This window comes from Aquarana catesbeiana, linkage group LG01, assembly GCF_042186555.1.
Source record: "Aquarana catesbeiana isolate 2022-GZ linkage group LG01, ASM4218655v1, whole genome shotgun sequence".
NCBI classification, from domain to species: Eukaryota; Metazoa; Chordata; class Amphibia; order Anura; family Ranidae; genus Aquarana; species Aquarana catesbeiana.
The window spans coordinates 166,908,603-166,922,949 of NC_133324.1; the positions used below are offsets into that span (position 1 = coordinate 166,908,603).

The following is a 14,347-nucleotide window of genomic DNA, read 5'->3' on the forward strand; positions in this document are numbered from 1 at the left end:
AGAAGAGTGGTGGAGAACACGTTTGGAATCATGACCAGCCGGTTCCGCCTATTTCTTACACCCATACACATGGCGGAGTATAAACTGAATCATATCATCCTGGCATGCTGTGTTCTCCACAACTTTTTAAGGCGAAATTCTGCCAACTATGCTGCCTCAGTTGGGCCTGAGGCCGGAATTCAAGTAAATGAACCAACCCTGACGGTGCACTTGAGCCTGCACTGAAACTGCACTTGTAGTGTAAAGTGGATTTGCCCTTAGGAAATAACCCCCATTGTCACTGAAAACACCAATTTTACCACAACAAAATTTTAGGAGCATTGAAACAATAATCCACACATTCTTGACTATCAATCTTTTTAATGCCAGCACAATGACATGTGCATTTCTAAAAGGTTTTTAAAACAAACCAACATGTTTGTTGTATAACAATTTATTGGGTCACATTAATAAAAGTAGAAATGTCCTTTTAACGTAAAACAGGCATGTTTAAAAGCAACAAGAAATACACAATACAAACTTCAACTTTTGTAGAAATTGAAGGCAATATCAGACATGAGTATTTATAAACTGTGTTTGATATTACGTTCAGATGGGGTGAAGTCACCCCTGGAAAAGCCAAATTTTGAAGATGCACACAAATTGCCGAATGTCAACATGTGTTACCTGCCATCACGGGGGATCAAGGGGGCGTGTTTTGGGGGGTGCAACCCCTTCCTCTCAGCTACTTTAAGGAAGGGGTTGCACTCCCAAAATGCCTACATTGATCTCCTGTGATGGCAGATAGCACATGATGATACACTGTGTGCATCTTCAAAATTTGGCTTTTCTATAAAATGTCAAAAAATGATAAAAATTCTTACATTCCAAATACCACAAAAAAGTCAGGGATTTGGAGGTGTTTTAAACTCTCCCTAAAACATCAATGATGTTCTTCATTTTGTTTTTAACATCATTAATGTTTTTCTGGATGTTTTCCAAGTCCCTATTACACCACATGATCTCCCCGATCAGGATCTGTGCACTTTCACTGGTGAAATGACCTGGATCCACAACATCACGATCACCTAAAAATATAGAAACAAAAACATAACATGTATTATAAATATGCCGGCATCCATCTCTTACCTGAGCCTGTGGTCGCAGACACTCACCTGTTGTGGTGACTATTTCCACCACGTCTCCTTCCTCCTCCTCCTGTTGGCTTTGGGGGATTTCACCTTCTTCATGAGGTGGGGGGTCTGTTGTCTCTTCTGATGAGTGGTGTCCTCTGAGTCTTTTCTCCCCTATGTAAAAAATAATAGGTATACTTAGCACACAGATATTTGATGGCAGAAATAGGAATATGAAACATTGCTTGGAAGTGGGGTACAATTGTCCATTTTGGCAGAGTTCCAAGATGAAGAAATATTTTTTGACTTTGTCAAGCTTGAATACTTACCTGTTTTGTACAAGCTTCTCAGATGGATACACCCCTATAGTATACACTGGAGCACCTGTGTGGTACCCCCTAATAAAAAGGGTGTTCTGGTGTCCCACACTAGTGCTCCAGCATCCAGATGTGTAAACAGCTGCTGAGTGTCTTCTCCTTACACAGAATCTAGTTTGCATTACATTCTAGTTACAAACCCATCTAGACTTCAAAATTATTTTAAGAGAAGTAGGCTAGCAAAAATGTATTCAAATGCATATGGCCAAAACAATGGTGTTTTCTATGCCGAACGAACAATGTTTCATACGAACGAACAATGTGCCTATGAACATGAAAGTTGCCATTTTAAGCTGTACAACAGTAAAGAAAAACACATGGAGCAGCACAAACGTAATCAAAATAAAGAAAAGGAACACAGCACAACTACTTACTTTTTTGCAGCACTCTCCTGATCCTTCTGTAGTGCTCGTGCTCCCTTAATTTGAGGTCCGACCACCGCTTTCTGAGCTGATCCTTGGATCGTCGTACCCCGAAATTCTTCTGCAGACTTTTGACCACTTTCGCCATGATCTTGGCCTTTCTGACATTGGGGTTGGGGTAAGGTCCATAATTCCCGTCATAGTCGGTCCTCTTCAGGATGTCCACTATCTCCAACATCTCCCCAAAGGACATATTTGAGGCCCTAAATGGTCTTCTCCGGGATCGGGACGTTTCTGGCTCCGGGCTTTCCTCCTCCTCCTCGTTGCTGTAATTAGCACGCACCTGCTCTGTCTCCGCCATGTGCTCTTCCCCCATGGCGCCGAACGAGAAGGGGTGGGGAATAGACAAGAAAGAATGTCAGGGGCGGGCGGAGCTTCATGCATGCGCAGTGCATATAAAGGGTAACACGCGTGCGTAGTACGTACGATCTGTGAGTGGAGGAAGGAGTATCGGAGGTGCCGATCGTGATAACGAAGGTAAGATCTAAACTTGGGCCTATACTGCTTCTAGATTGAGGCCTATATTGTAACAAGATGAGGAGACTTTAGCCTGACATTAGGGTTTGTCTTGTGTCTTGCAGATAAAATGGATGGCTTCAATGACCACAACTTCCTCCCCCTGTTCATAGATAAATACAGGGAGCTGCCCTGTCTGTGGCAGGTGAAACACCCACAGTATAATAATAAACAAAAGAGGAAGGCAGTGCTGGAGAAACTGCTGGAGTTGGTGAAGCCAGTGGTCCCCACAGCAACCATCCCCTATTTAAAAACCAAAATTGGTGGCCTGAGGAGCACTTTTCTTAGGTAGCGCAAGAAGGTCACGGATTCCCAGAGATCAGGAGCTGCAGCAGATGACATTTATGTCTCCAGGCTGTGGTACTATGAGAGACTGCGATTTCTGTCAGACCAGACTGATGTCAGGGAATCCCTCTCAACCCTTCCTTCCACTCTTCCTTCCACCCAATCTTCCACCCCAGCTGAGGCTTCCAATGTCCAACCTGGGACTTCCAGCCAGGAAGAAGTGGAGGAGCCCAGCTGGAGCCAGGTATAGCATTCTTCTACAGATTTCTGGTCAATAAAAAAATGATGTTTACTAGATGTTATTATTGATCACTAATTGCTGAATTAATAAAGTGTTTGACATATCAATAGACAGTAGTGGGCACAAAAAATTGGGACAAGAATTAAAAATGCTGAGCTCAGAATGATAGTCTGTTATATTTGTTAACTTTCAATTAGCAACAGTCATGAGGTAAAAAGTGTGTGTGATTGATGAAGAAAAAACTAAAACGATGTCCCTTTTTCATACACAGGAATACCTCAGCCAGGACGAGGCTCTGGAATGTGGCAGCCAGGAGGAGGCGGGGGTTAGTGGCAGCCAGGAGGAGGGGGGGCTAAGTGGCAGCCAGGAGAAGGCCGGGCTCAGTAGGAGCCTGACAGAATCGCAGGTTCCTCCCCTCCGCCTTCCAAACAAAAGACCCAGGAAGGGGAGTAACGTGCAGTATTCAGCACTCAGGCTGATTCAGGAGGCTTCTGCGTCCCTCAGAGCCACCCCCACTCCTGAAGAGGTCTTTGCCTGCATGGCTGCCACCAAACTGCAGGGCATGCAGGAGGGCCAACACCTCCTGTGTGAGGACCTTCTTTACAAAACCTTAACTAAGGGGGTGAGGGGCCAAATCACACACAAAACCCACCTGTGTGAGTTGGACCATCCTACTCCTCCTGCCACAACTCCACCACCACAGCGTGGAAGGAAGCATGGAAGGAAGACCAGAGAGTGATGACCTGGGTTCAGTCTGGTCTGACAAAAGATGCAGGCTCTTTTATGACCACAGCCTGGGGACACAGATGTCATCTGCTGCTGTTCCTGATCTCTTGGACTTCTGGACCAGACTGCACTCCCTTAGATATGGACTCCTCAGGCCACCAATTTTGCAGTAAAATAATTGATTTGTGCCCTGGGGGCCAAAGGCTTCGCCAATTTCTGCTGTTTCTCCAGCGTTGCCTCCCTCTTTGGTTATGAGCCCTTAATAAAGGATTTTATTTTTCAATTATACTCGTCTATGTGTGTTTTCCTTCAAAAAGGACAGTTTGTTTGTGAGGAGGCAGGTACATTTCAAAAATACAATGTGAAATTAACAAGAGACACCAACACCAAACAATCTCCTTGAGATTAAATAATACAAGATATTAATGGTGTTGTGGTAACTTGACACACAAAACACACCCAAAAATATTGTGGAGTTTAAAAAAAAAAAAAGATCAACCTTGAAAAAAATACTAGCCAAAAAAAGAAAAACCAAAAAAAAAAAATTGGAATCAGATATGACAAACACAAATATTTTATTGATGAAATCACGATAAATAATAAAGAAATAAGTTTGTGAGAAGTCTGTGTGAATATCAGCAGCAAAACTACTTCATTCTTCTAGCATTATACAGAAGAAGAGAGTGCGCTGCATTAAACAATTTTAAACATTGCAGCCTGACGAAAGTGCTATATCCATACCGAACGCTAATTTTACCAGACTGAGCTGTTCCGTCTCGGAATTTATTCTGAGCATGCGTGGCACTTTGTGCGTCGGAATTGGCCACACATGGTCGGAATTGACGCAATTGGATTTTGTAATAGTAATATTTTATAGCCTGCTCTCAAACTTTGTGTGTCGGGAAATCCGATGGAAAAAGTCAGATGGAGCCTACACACAGTTGGAATTTCTGACAACATGCTCCGATCGCACATTTTCCGTCGGAAAATCCGACCGTATGTACAGGGCATAATAGTTTTTTTTTCGTTCAACCCAGTGGGGTAGACAGCTCAGGTCGGAGCAGCTGTAATACCAATCTGATGTTAGTACAGTGATCTCCCCCCCGTCAGAACACTCAGTTCAACCAGTTGGCTGAGAGCACTGGTTGGGAGCGAGTCGACAGATCTATTTCGGTCATGCCCCTTCAACAGAAGCCGGCTGTTGGCTTCTGTCAGACCGGCTGCCGTACACATGGGCCAAATGTGGTAACGTTTCTATTGAACTGGCCGACGTTGCACGATATTTGGCCTGTGCGTACTAGGCTTTAGATAATAAAATAAGACCATTGAGAAGATCCCTTTGTGCATACAAGAAAGATATATTTCAAGTAAAAGGAACCTGACCAGCCTAAAACTTTTAGTGTGACTCTTTCAACAAAACAACAGTTCTACTGTTACAGGTTAGAAGGTATTATTGAACTGTATTAGGATCCCAAATTATCTACTTATAGATCATAATTATCGAGGGTAGAGCTAAGAGTATATCAGAGTATAAAGAAGCATGGACAGAAAAACTGGATCACCATCTAGACCAGACCTCATATCATTCAGAGAAGGTTCAATACTTTAGTGCGTATTTCCAGTTAGCCAATTTAAAAGTCATAAGTTGCTTGCAACATACAGTATGCCCCTTGGGCTGAAATGTATTTCTGTCATTCCTATCCATGCTGGGGATGTCAGGCTGAAATCAGGACTTATTTTGGTAGTATTGTGATAAAATAAGATCATTCTGGGATTTGCTGTTCCCGTTATGTCAGAAGCATCAGTATAGTCAAATGTCTGCTTATTTTCAGCTTTTTGAACATGCCAGTTTCATTTTTACCAATTTTTTTTTTTTTAAATACATGTTCCCTCACTGCAATTGCAATAGTGTGTTATTGGAAAACAAATACCATTCTAAGTGTCTGGGAATGGAAGAAATAGTAGCAGTAGATGTTGGGTGTAAAAATATTGTCTGTGAAATGCTGTCAGTATGGCCAGCAATGATGAACATATTGGATTAAGCAAATTACTTGAACAGTACCGTGAAAGACTGAAATGATGTATAGTAAAGGCGTACTTCATATTAACAGAAATAAAGAATGAGGAAAAAAGAAATATAAAAGGAAGAAACAAACATACGCTGGCAAACCTATTTTCCCTTTAGTATATCCAGAGGTGAAAATTGCACACATAAATGGTCTTTCGTCCTAATTTAACAGGCTTATTATCATGCTGCTACATATGGCATCCTCTTTAGAGACAGACCCTAACAGGACAAATGTCTCCACTCCGAAAACAAATGCTCTGCACTCTGTACACCTTATGTTTTTTTTTCACAAGATCGCTTTCATTATCTCTATTATACATCCTACCAAGAGGAAACTTCCTCACAGCACAGCTGGCATGGAGGGCACAAAGGCTGAAGACAGTTTTTGTCCTAATGTTTAACAATATCCTGCTAGCCAAGAAAAAGGAGCAGTAAAAAAATCTTCCATGACTGGGCCACTGCCCCCACTGTCATTTTTCATGCTGGAGAGCTGAGGATTGCATTCCTTCAGAAAAGTGAAAATGTTATCCTGTGGCCAGATAATGACAAATCATTGATGTGCTGCTCAGCAGTCGACCTTAATATAAGAGAATATCCCTCAGTAGGAAAGGAAAAAGCTTTGGAAGGCAAGGAAATTTACATGGGCCCGTACATGACACCTGGAATTCAATATGACCTTACAGTGAAAGGGCATTAGAAGAAGATATAAGTAGAGGGCCATTATAAATATATATATATATATATATATATATATATATATATATATATGTGTGTATGTTTATATATATATATATATATATATATATATATATACAATTTTAATATGAAAAAATATAAATGTTGAAAAAACCAAAAACCTAGAGGTAAATATACTGACTACATTTAATTCTAGTTGATTAAAATAGTAATAAAAATAATTACAACTTGATATAGTAACATATAGAAAAGTCACTTCTAAGTGTTTCTAGTACAAATGGACATAAATTTAGCTGGATTAAAAGGAGAACTCTGCTCACTCCTAATAATTAAAACAATGGATGGAGGGTGATGTATATAGCTATACTCACATACTCACATTAGCAGCTTGATTTTTTAGCTACAGACCATCAGAATTCCTCCAACAGTCTTATTTTCCAACCTAGCTTCAATAATCACCACCTTTGTAGCAGTCTTATGACACAGAAACATTCTGAATAGTGGGAAGACCTACAGAAGATCACCAAAGTAACAATCTAATTTTTGGGAGGTGGAAAATTGGGGAGAGGAGATCTGAACTGCTTCCACATTGAAGCCAATGGTACATCTGCTTGTCTTAGACTTGCGAAAACATTATACTAAGGGAAATATCCTATAGTTCCACTGGCTACAGTTTGCTTCCCCTGCAATCCATTGGTGCCGCGGTTGTTGTCATTTCCCTGCACACCTATTCTAGGATCTTTGGCAGCCTTTATTTGATTGATTCAGCATTAAACATACGCATATGGTAAGTACCATATGCTGACATGCCTCTGGATGCGGTACTCAGATTTTCATTTATGCTTTTCTATGTATTCCTTATCTATATGTTTTCTGTAAATTTGTATCCATCGGATATATAGTGAGTCTTTTTTTAAATAAGAGTTTGGACTGATGTGTATATGTATGCATGTATATACAGTATATATGTATGTATATGTATTTACTAGGGCTGGGGAAATTGATAATTAATTCCTTGATTAATCGTTAATTTTTTTGATCGATCAAAATTCTTTTGATCGGTACTCACTTCTCCGCCGGCTTCCGGGTCTTCAGGGAGTTCCGTCACGGACATCGACGTCACCGGACTTCTCCCCCCTTCCCCAAGTGCCTCCATCTGCTAACGAAAGGAAGGGGGGAGGAGTCCGGTGACTACGATGTCCGTGAAATCATAAATTGAGGAAGACAGATCCTAACGATTTGATTGATCTCACTGGTCAAAGTATTCAGATAAACATCTATGTAAATCCTGGACTTGGCTATGAAAATCAACATATCTGAGGGCTTTCCTGGCTGTAAGTCAGTTTGACGATGAACTGACATTGATTGGTTATCAAGCAATCAAGAAACATTTATGATGAGGGCACTTTTTTCCAAAGAGCTAACACTTTGCTGTCTCAGCAGGTGATGGCTGTCTCTGGCTCTCCATCAGTCCCCCTGATGCACAACGGTGCTATTTAAATAGACTGTAGGGTGACGTCGTAGTCCCACCCCACTGAGGAAGTTCTGATTGAACGTAACGCGTACGGGGGGAGGAGCTACGCATGACGTCAGCTAAAAGTAGTTGGATCTGTATGTGTGTTATAATTAATAGAAATTAGTCAATTAATCGATTTTAAAAAATCGATTAATCGAACACGAAAATTTTAATCAGTAACAGCCCTAGTATTTACATGTATGGTATTATATCAAATGACATTTGTATGATATTTGTACAGTATAATTGTTGTTGTTTAAGACTGTGCTGACTGGATTTGTCTTTTTGTAGTTGCACATGCGTTACAAGCTCCTGAAGAAACAGACAAAGCGAAACCTGTCGAGCTACAAGCATTGTGATCGATACATGGTCTATGTATATGTATGCTGTGTATATGTATAAAAAGTCTTTTAAGAAATCAGAGCAGTATTTTGCTGACCTGATGTGTTTTTAAGCTTTTTTGATTATAATAAAAAATATATTTTTATATTCAAGTGTTCTGTGTTTGCACACCATAAAAATCCCTTTCTCTTTCTTTATCCAAAAAATTTACTTCTTTGGGATGAAGGTGCCTTTTTTGATCTAGTTTCTTAGCCCATGCTTGATAGTAACTACGCCACACCCACATAGACTAGAAACCTAAAAAAAATATAATTACAGAGGAAAAATATTTCTCGATAAATAGTACATAAATCAATGCAAGGAAATGTACCCCACAGCTTAGTTAATGTGGTGAAGTTTCATTTTGCAAAAAGAAACCAATCACACACAAGGGAAATTAAAAAAACAAACATGTTTACTTGCATATAATTGGACAATGGAATTCAGCAGAGCTTCATCTTATACACTAGGCTCTGGTGGAAAATTCCCTTGCAAAGTGCAACATCCCTTAAAAAACGAACAGCCAATTTACCTTAGTAAATCTAATTCAAAGTGTTCTGCATAGCACTATGCTTTAAATAAATGCAGCATGACCAACATTTTTGTATATTGAGATGCATTATAGCTTATTCATAAATGAGCTGGCAACTCATCTGTGCACATGAAAACTTCTCCAATGTATATTGACCTATAAAACTTGTTTTAGATTTGCTAATAGTGGTAAAGAGTTAGAACTCCTCTTATGCCGTGTACACACGGGCGGACTTTTCGACCGGACTGGTCCGACGGGACGAATCCGTCGGACAATCCGACCATGTGTGGGCTTCATCGAACCTGCAGCTGACTTTTTCGGTCGAAAATCAGACGGACTTTAGATTTGGAACATGTTTCAAATCTTTCCGATGGACTCGAGTCCGGTTGAAAACTACGCTCGTCTGTATGCTAGTCCGATGGATAAAAACCGATGCTAGGGCAGCTATTGGCTACTGGCTATCAACTTCCTTATTTTAGTCCGGGCGTATGTCATCACGTATTAATCCGTCGGATTTTGGTGTGATCGTGTGTAAGTCCGTTCGTTCAAAAGTCCGTCGGAAGTCCGTCAAAGTCCGTCGGAAAGACCGTTGGACCTTTGATGCCGAAAAGTCCGCCCATGTGTACACGGCATAAGGTTTGTATTGATGTGCCTCCATGAGGGAAATTCACTATTTGGTTTAGTGGCCATTGTGACCAGGGCTGAAAAAGAGTGAAAACCCACACGTTTGAACTGCCAACAAAACAGCATGAGAAGAAAAATCTTTCAGTGGGGACACCTGTTTCAGTGACAACTTTCCTTTCACTCCCTGTTGTCTCCACAGGAGAGGACATGAAAGTAAACCTCCCCAATGGGACACAGGACACAAAAAAGAACAACAAGGGTGTTTACCATTCATAACTCTATCCAAATTAACTCTGTTTTTTCACACTGGTTCTCCATTTTCTTTTTCTTTTTTCCCCTTTTCCCTCCTTTTTCCCCCATCCCTCCCCCCCCCCCTTTTTTCCCTTTTTTCCCCTTCTCTGCTCCCCCCTCTTCTGTTGTCTCCCTTTCCCCCCTTCTTTGTTCCCTTCTGCTACCCCCTCTCTTTTTGCTTTCTTTACCCTCTTTCTTCCCCCCCTTCCCCATTTTTTCACCCCCCCTTTTCTCCCATTTCCCTTTTTCTTATTCCCTTCTCGGTCTTTTTTTACCTCAACCCACTTTCATCTGCTTCTTCCCCCTTTCTTTTTCCCCTCTTCTCCCCCCTCCCCCCTTTCCCTTCCCCTACCTTTTTCTGTAGTGTTCTGGTTCGTTTGGTGATATTTGCGTTTGTGCTATTGTTGTGTTTTCACCGTCCCTTTTAAAAAGTAGTGGCGCTTTACCCTGAAGGGACCCTCGCCCCAGTGTAAAAGCAGCCTTATAGAGATTACAACAGACCATTTCAAAACACATTACACGGGTTCTCACCATCAGGAAATCCATGCACTCACCAGCAATGCCATTCAGCCATCGCTTGTGAGTGTGTGTTCACCAAAGGTGGCTGCAAAAAAAAAAAAAAAAGCAGTGCTATAATGCAACAGAGGATGAAAAAGGTGAAAACAATATTTTATTTAAAAAAGGCAACTGTTTTGATTCATGGTGATTTGATTAGGTTACAGCATATTTAATGCTTCGGTGCTGTTTACAGGTTGATAGGAAAGTTGCACATGAGTCTAGTATTAAATACAATAAATATATTTAATTGCAAATGTGTACATAATTATTATAAACATAGCATATAATTACAATATAAATAATAATAAAACAAATAAAAGAAAAATAGTAATAATACCAATAACGATATTACTAGGTATTAGCAAAGTGAACATCCCTTTTATTTCCACTTGTATTGCCAGTGTAACTTACTCCTCCTTGCCACTTAGAAAGCTCCCACTGTTTCTTATTGCCATCCATTCCTGATGCTGGTAATCAGCTTTGTCTGTAATTTTAAATACCTCGGCACTGGGCAGTATAACATTGTAAGTATTTTACCACCCTTTTATATGTCAGTTGTCAAGCCATGCCATTTTTAACTTTGAAAGCAGAAAGCATACCGTGTAAATTAAAAAACACATTGCAAACTGCTAGGATACAAAAACTAAAAAGTAAAATCAAGTCTAAACATAAAACTTTACTGCTTCATATTACAGATTGCATCTTGTAAATGCAAACAAACCTTTCCTGTCACTCACACACAAGTGTCACCACAAAGCACAGTTCCTATTAATTTTACTCCTGATGGAAACATTAAGTGACTCCTTTTTTACAAACTTTGATCCTGATGAAAACATTAAGTGCCTCCTATTTTATAAACTTTCCTACACTCTTCAGCAACCAAAATTAATTCAATACCAATACTTAAGTTCCTTACAAAGGAGGACACTCAACACCTGTCTCTAACACAGAACTACTTAAGTCTTAAACCTTGATATGACACTATACATTATTTCATGCATCAAACCAACTTATTAAGTTTCTGGTACCTAACAAAGACTGTCAGTCAAAGGAAATAAACACTACCTCCTACCCAGAAGCATTTTAGACATGGTGGCAAAAGGTATTCAAGATCCACTGTACTAGATATTTGAATTTCACATAAACACCAACAGCAAAATACAAAGAGCTCCAGGATAGTGCTGGGTGGTCCAAGCCAAACATACAACTTCATAGCAAACCAGTCACAAACCTGGGTAATTTAAACATGTCATATGATGCATAAACAGTATTTTACTGTGGTTAAAATGGTAAAAAATATAATTAGATCTAGAAATATAGGCAGGTGCATTTGTAAACAAATCACCAATTTTCTTGTAAAGGTTGCCCTTGGCCCAAGAACTGCTGTCACTGAAGCATCTTTTTTGGGCAATAAGGAGGCTTGGGAAGTAGGATAAGGTGGAGCAAACTTGACTTTTGCAAGAACAGTTAAAATTAGCATTTTAGATTTACTAGTAATTTTTACATTTTTTTTCTCTGAAAGTAACATCTATTCAGCCCTGTTTATTACACTCTTACTTTGAATTGCAGGTTCTTGGCAATTTCATGAAACAACAGGTAGCCCATGATCCATTACATGTCTTGTTTTTCTACATTCTCCATCTGCTTAAGAGTGTCACCTATCATGACCATAATATAGGGCTATTAGAGTAATGCAATTAATAAACCTATCCAGGCAAAAGTGAGGCTCATTTGCAATTCATCGAGAGAAGTCAACTGATGAAAAGATATGATACCTGCTACATTCCTACCAGCCAACAAACTGAATTACAAATATATATATATATATATATATATATATATATATATATATATATATATATATATAGCTCAAAATTTCAAGTCCTAAACTACCAGCCAGGCCTCAAGGGTTACTCGCCACAGGTGCCCCACTCAATCCCTACCCTGCCCCACCCAACCCTGCCCCGCCCCTAAACACGCCCTCATAAGTTATCTCATTAAATCACACTTAAATGTTTTATGCAAAAGTAAGTTACAAAAATAAATATTAACAACAACTTTATCAGTGCATCCTCATCTGTGCTCATCAATGCAGCCTCACCTGTGCTCATCAATGCAGCCTCACTTTTGCCCACCTTTGCAGACACACTGTGCCCACTATTGCAGCCTCACTGTGCCCACTATTGCAGCCTCACTGTGCTCACCATTGTAGCCACACTGTGCTCACCATTGCAGCCACACTGTGGTCATTGCAGCCTCACTATGCCCATTGCAGCCACACTGTGCCTGTTGCAGCCACACTGTTCCCGTTGCAGCTACACTGTGCCCATTGCAACCACACTGTGCCTGTTGCAGCCACACTGTGCCCGTTGCAGCTACACTGTGCCTGTTGCAGCCTCACTGTGCCCATTGCAATCACACTGTGCCCATTGCAGCCACACTGTGCCCATTGCAGCCACACTGTGCCCATTGCAGCCACACTGTGCCCATATCAGCCTCACTGTGCCCATTGCAGTCACACTGTGCCCATTGCAGTCTCATTGTGCCCATTGCAGCCTCACTGTGCCCATTGCAGCCTCACTGTGCCCATTGCAACCCCACTGTGCCCATATCAGCTTCACTGTGCCCATTGCAGTCTCACTGTGCCCATTGCAGCCACACTGTGCCCATTGCAGTCTCACTGTACCCATTGCAGCCACACTGTGCCCATTGCAACCACACTGTGCCCATTGCAACCACACTGTGCCCACTGCAGCCACATTGTGTCCATTGCAACCACACTGTGCCCATATCAGCCTTACTGTGCCCAATGCAGTCTCACTATGCCCATTGCAGCCTCACTGTGCCCATTGCAGCCTCGCTTGGGCAGAAGAATGCATGGCTGGAGGAAGAGGAGAGCCGCGGGATAGCACGCTGTTACCGGTGCTTACATTATAATTGTCTCTGCTCTGCTCGACACAGCCCCGCCTCCTCCTGACCTGCGCCTGTGATAGACAGAACGCATCCCAGCATTGGACTGGCGTTCTACCACAGGCGCAGGTCAGGAGGAGGCGGGGCTGTGTTGAGCAGAGAGGAGACAATTATAATGTAAGCGCCAGTAACAGCGTGCTATCCCGCGGCTCTCCTCTTCCTACCCAAGGTGAACGCTGGGAGAACGGCTCCTGATCAACCCTGCTGGCAGTGCTCTCCCCCCTCTCCCAGGCAGGTGGCCCAGCTCGCAAGCCCTCATTTTCCACTCACAAAATGCGAGTAGAAAATTTGAGGGCTCTCTCTCTCTCTCTCTCTCTCTCTCTCTCTCTCTCTCTCTCTCTATATAGTGCCTTCCAAAAGTATTCACCCCATTGGCAATTTTCGTGTTTTGTTGCCTCACAACCTGGAATTAGCATGGATTGTTTGAGGATTTGTATCTAATTTACAGAACATGCCCACAACTTTGAAGATGTTTTGTTATTTTTAGGCAAAACAACAGCAAACAACAAATAGGACAAAATAACAGAAAAAGTCAATGTGCATAAATATTCACCCCCCTAAAGTCAATACTTTGTAGAGCCACCTTTTGCGGCCATCACAGCTCCAAGTCGCTTGGCATAAGTCTCTATGAGCTTGCCACATCTTACCACTGGGATTTTTGCCCATTCCTCCTTGCAAAATTGCTCAAGCTCTTTCAAGTTGAATGGTCTGCGCTTGTGAACAGCAATCTTTAAGTCTGACCACAGATTTTCTATTGGATTGAGGTATAGGCTTTGACTAGGCCATTCCAACACATTTACATGTTTCCCCTTAAACCACTCAAGTGTTGCTTTAGCAGTGTGTTTGGGGTCATTGTCCTGCTGGAAGGTGAACCTTCATTCTAGCCTTAAATCACACACAGAGTGGTACAGGTTTTGCTCAAGAATATCCCTATATTTAGCACGATCCATCTTTCCCTCAACTCTGATCAGTTTCCCAGTCCCAACTGCTGAAAAACATCCCCACAGCATGGTGCTGCCACCACCATGTTTC

At 41.4% G+C, this 14,347-nt stretch overlaps 1 protein-coding gene across 5 annotated transcripts in view; it reads right to left on the reverse strand.

The window, feature by feature from the left end:
* The window catches only part of MCTP1 (multiple C2 and transmembrane domain containing 1), a 1,184,139-nt gene that overhangs the window by 295,932 nt on the left and 873,860 nt on the right, over nt 1-14,347 (reverse strand). The gene's annotated exons all lie outside the window — the stretch shown is intronic.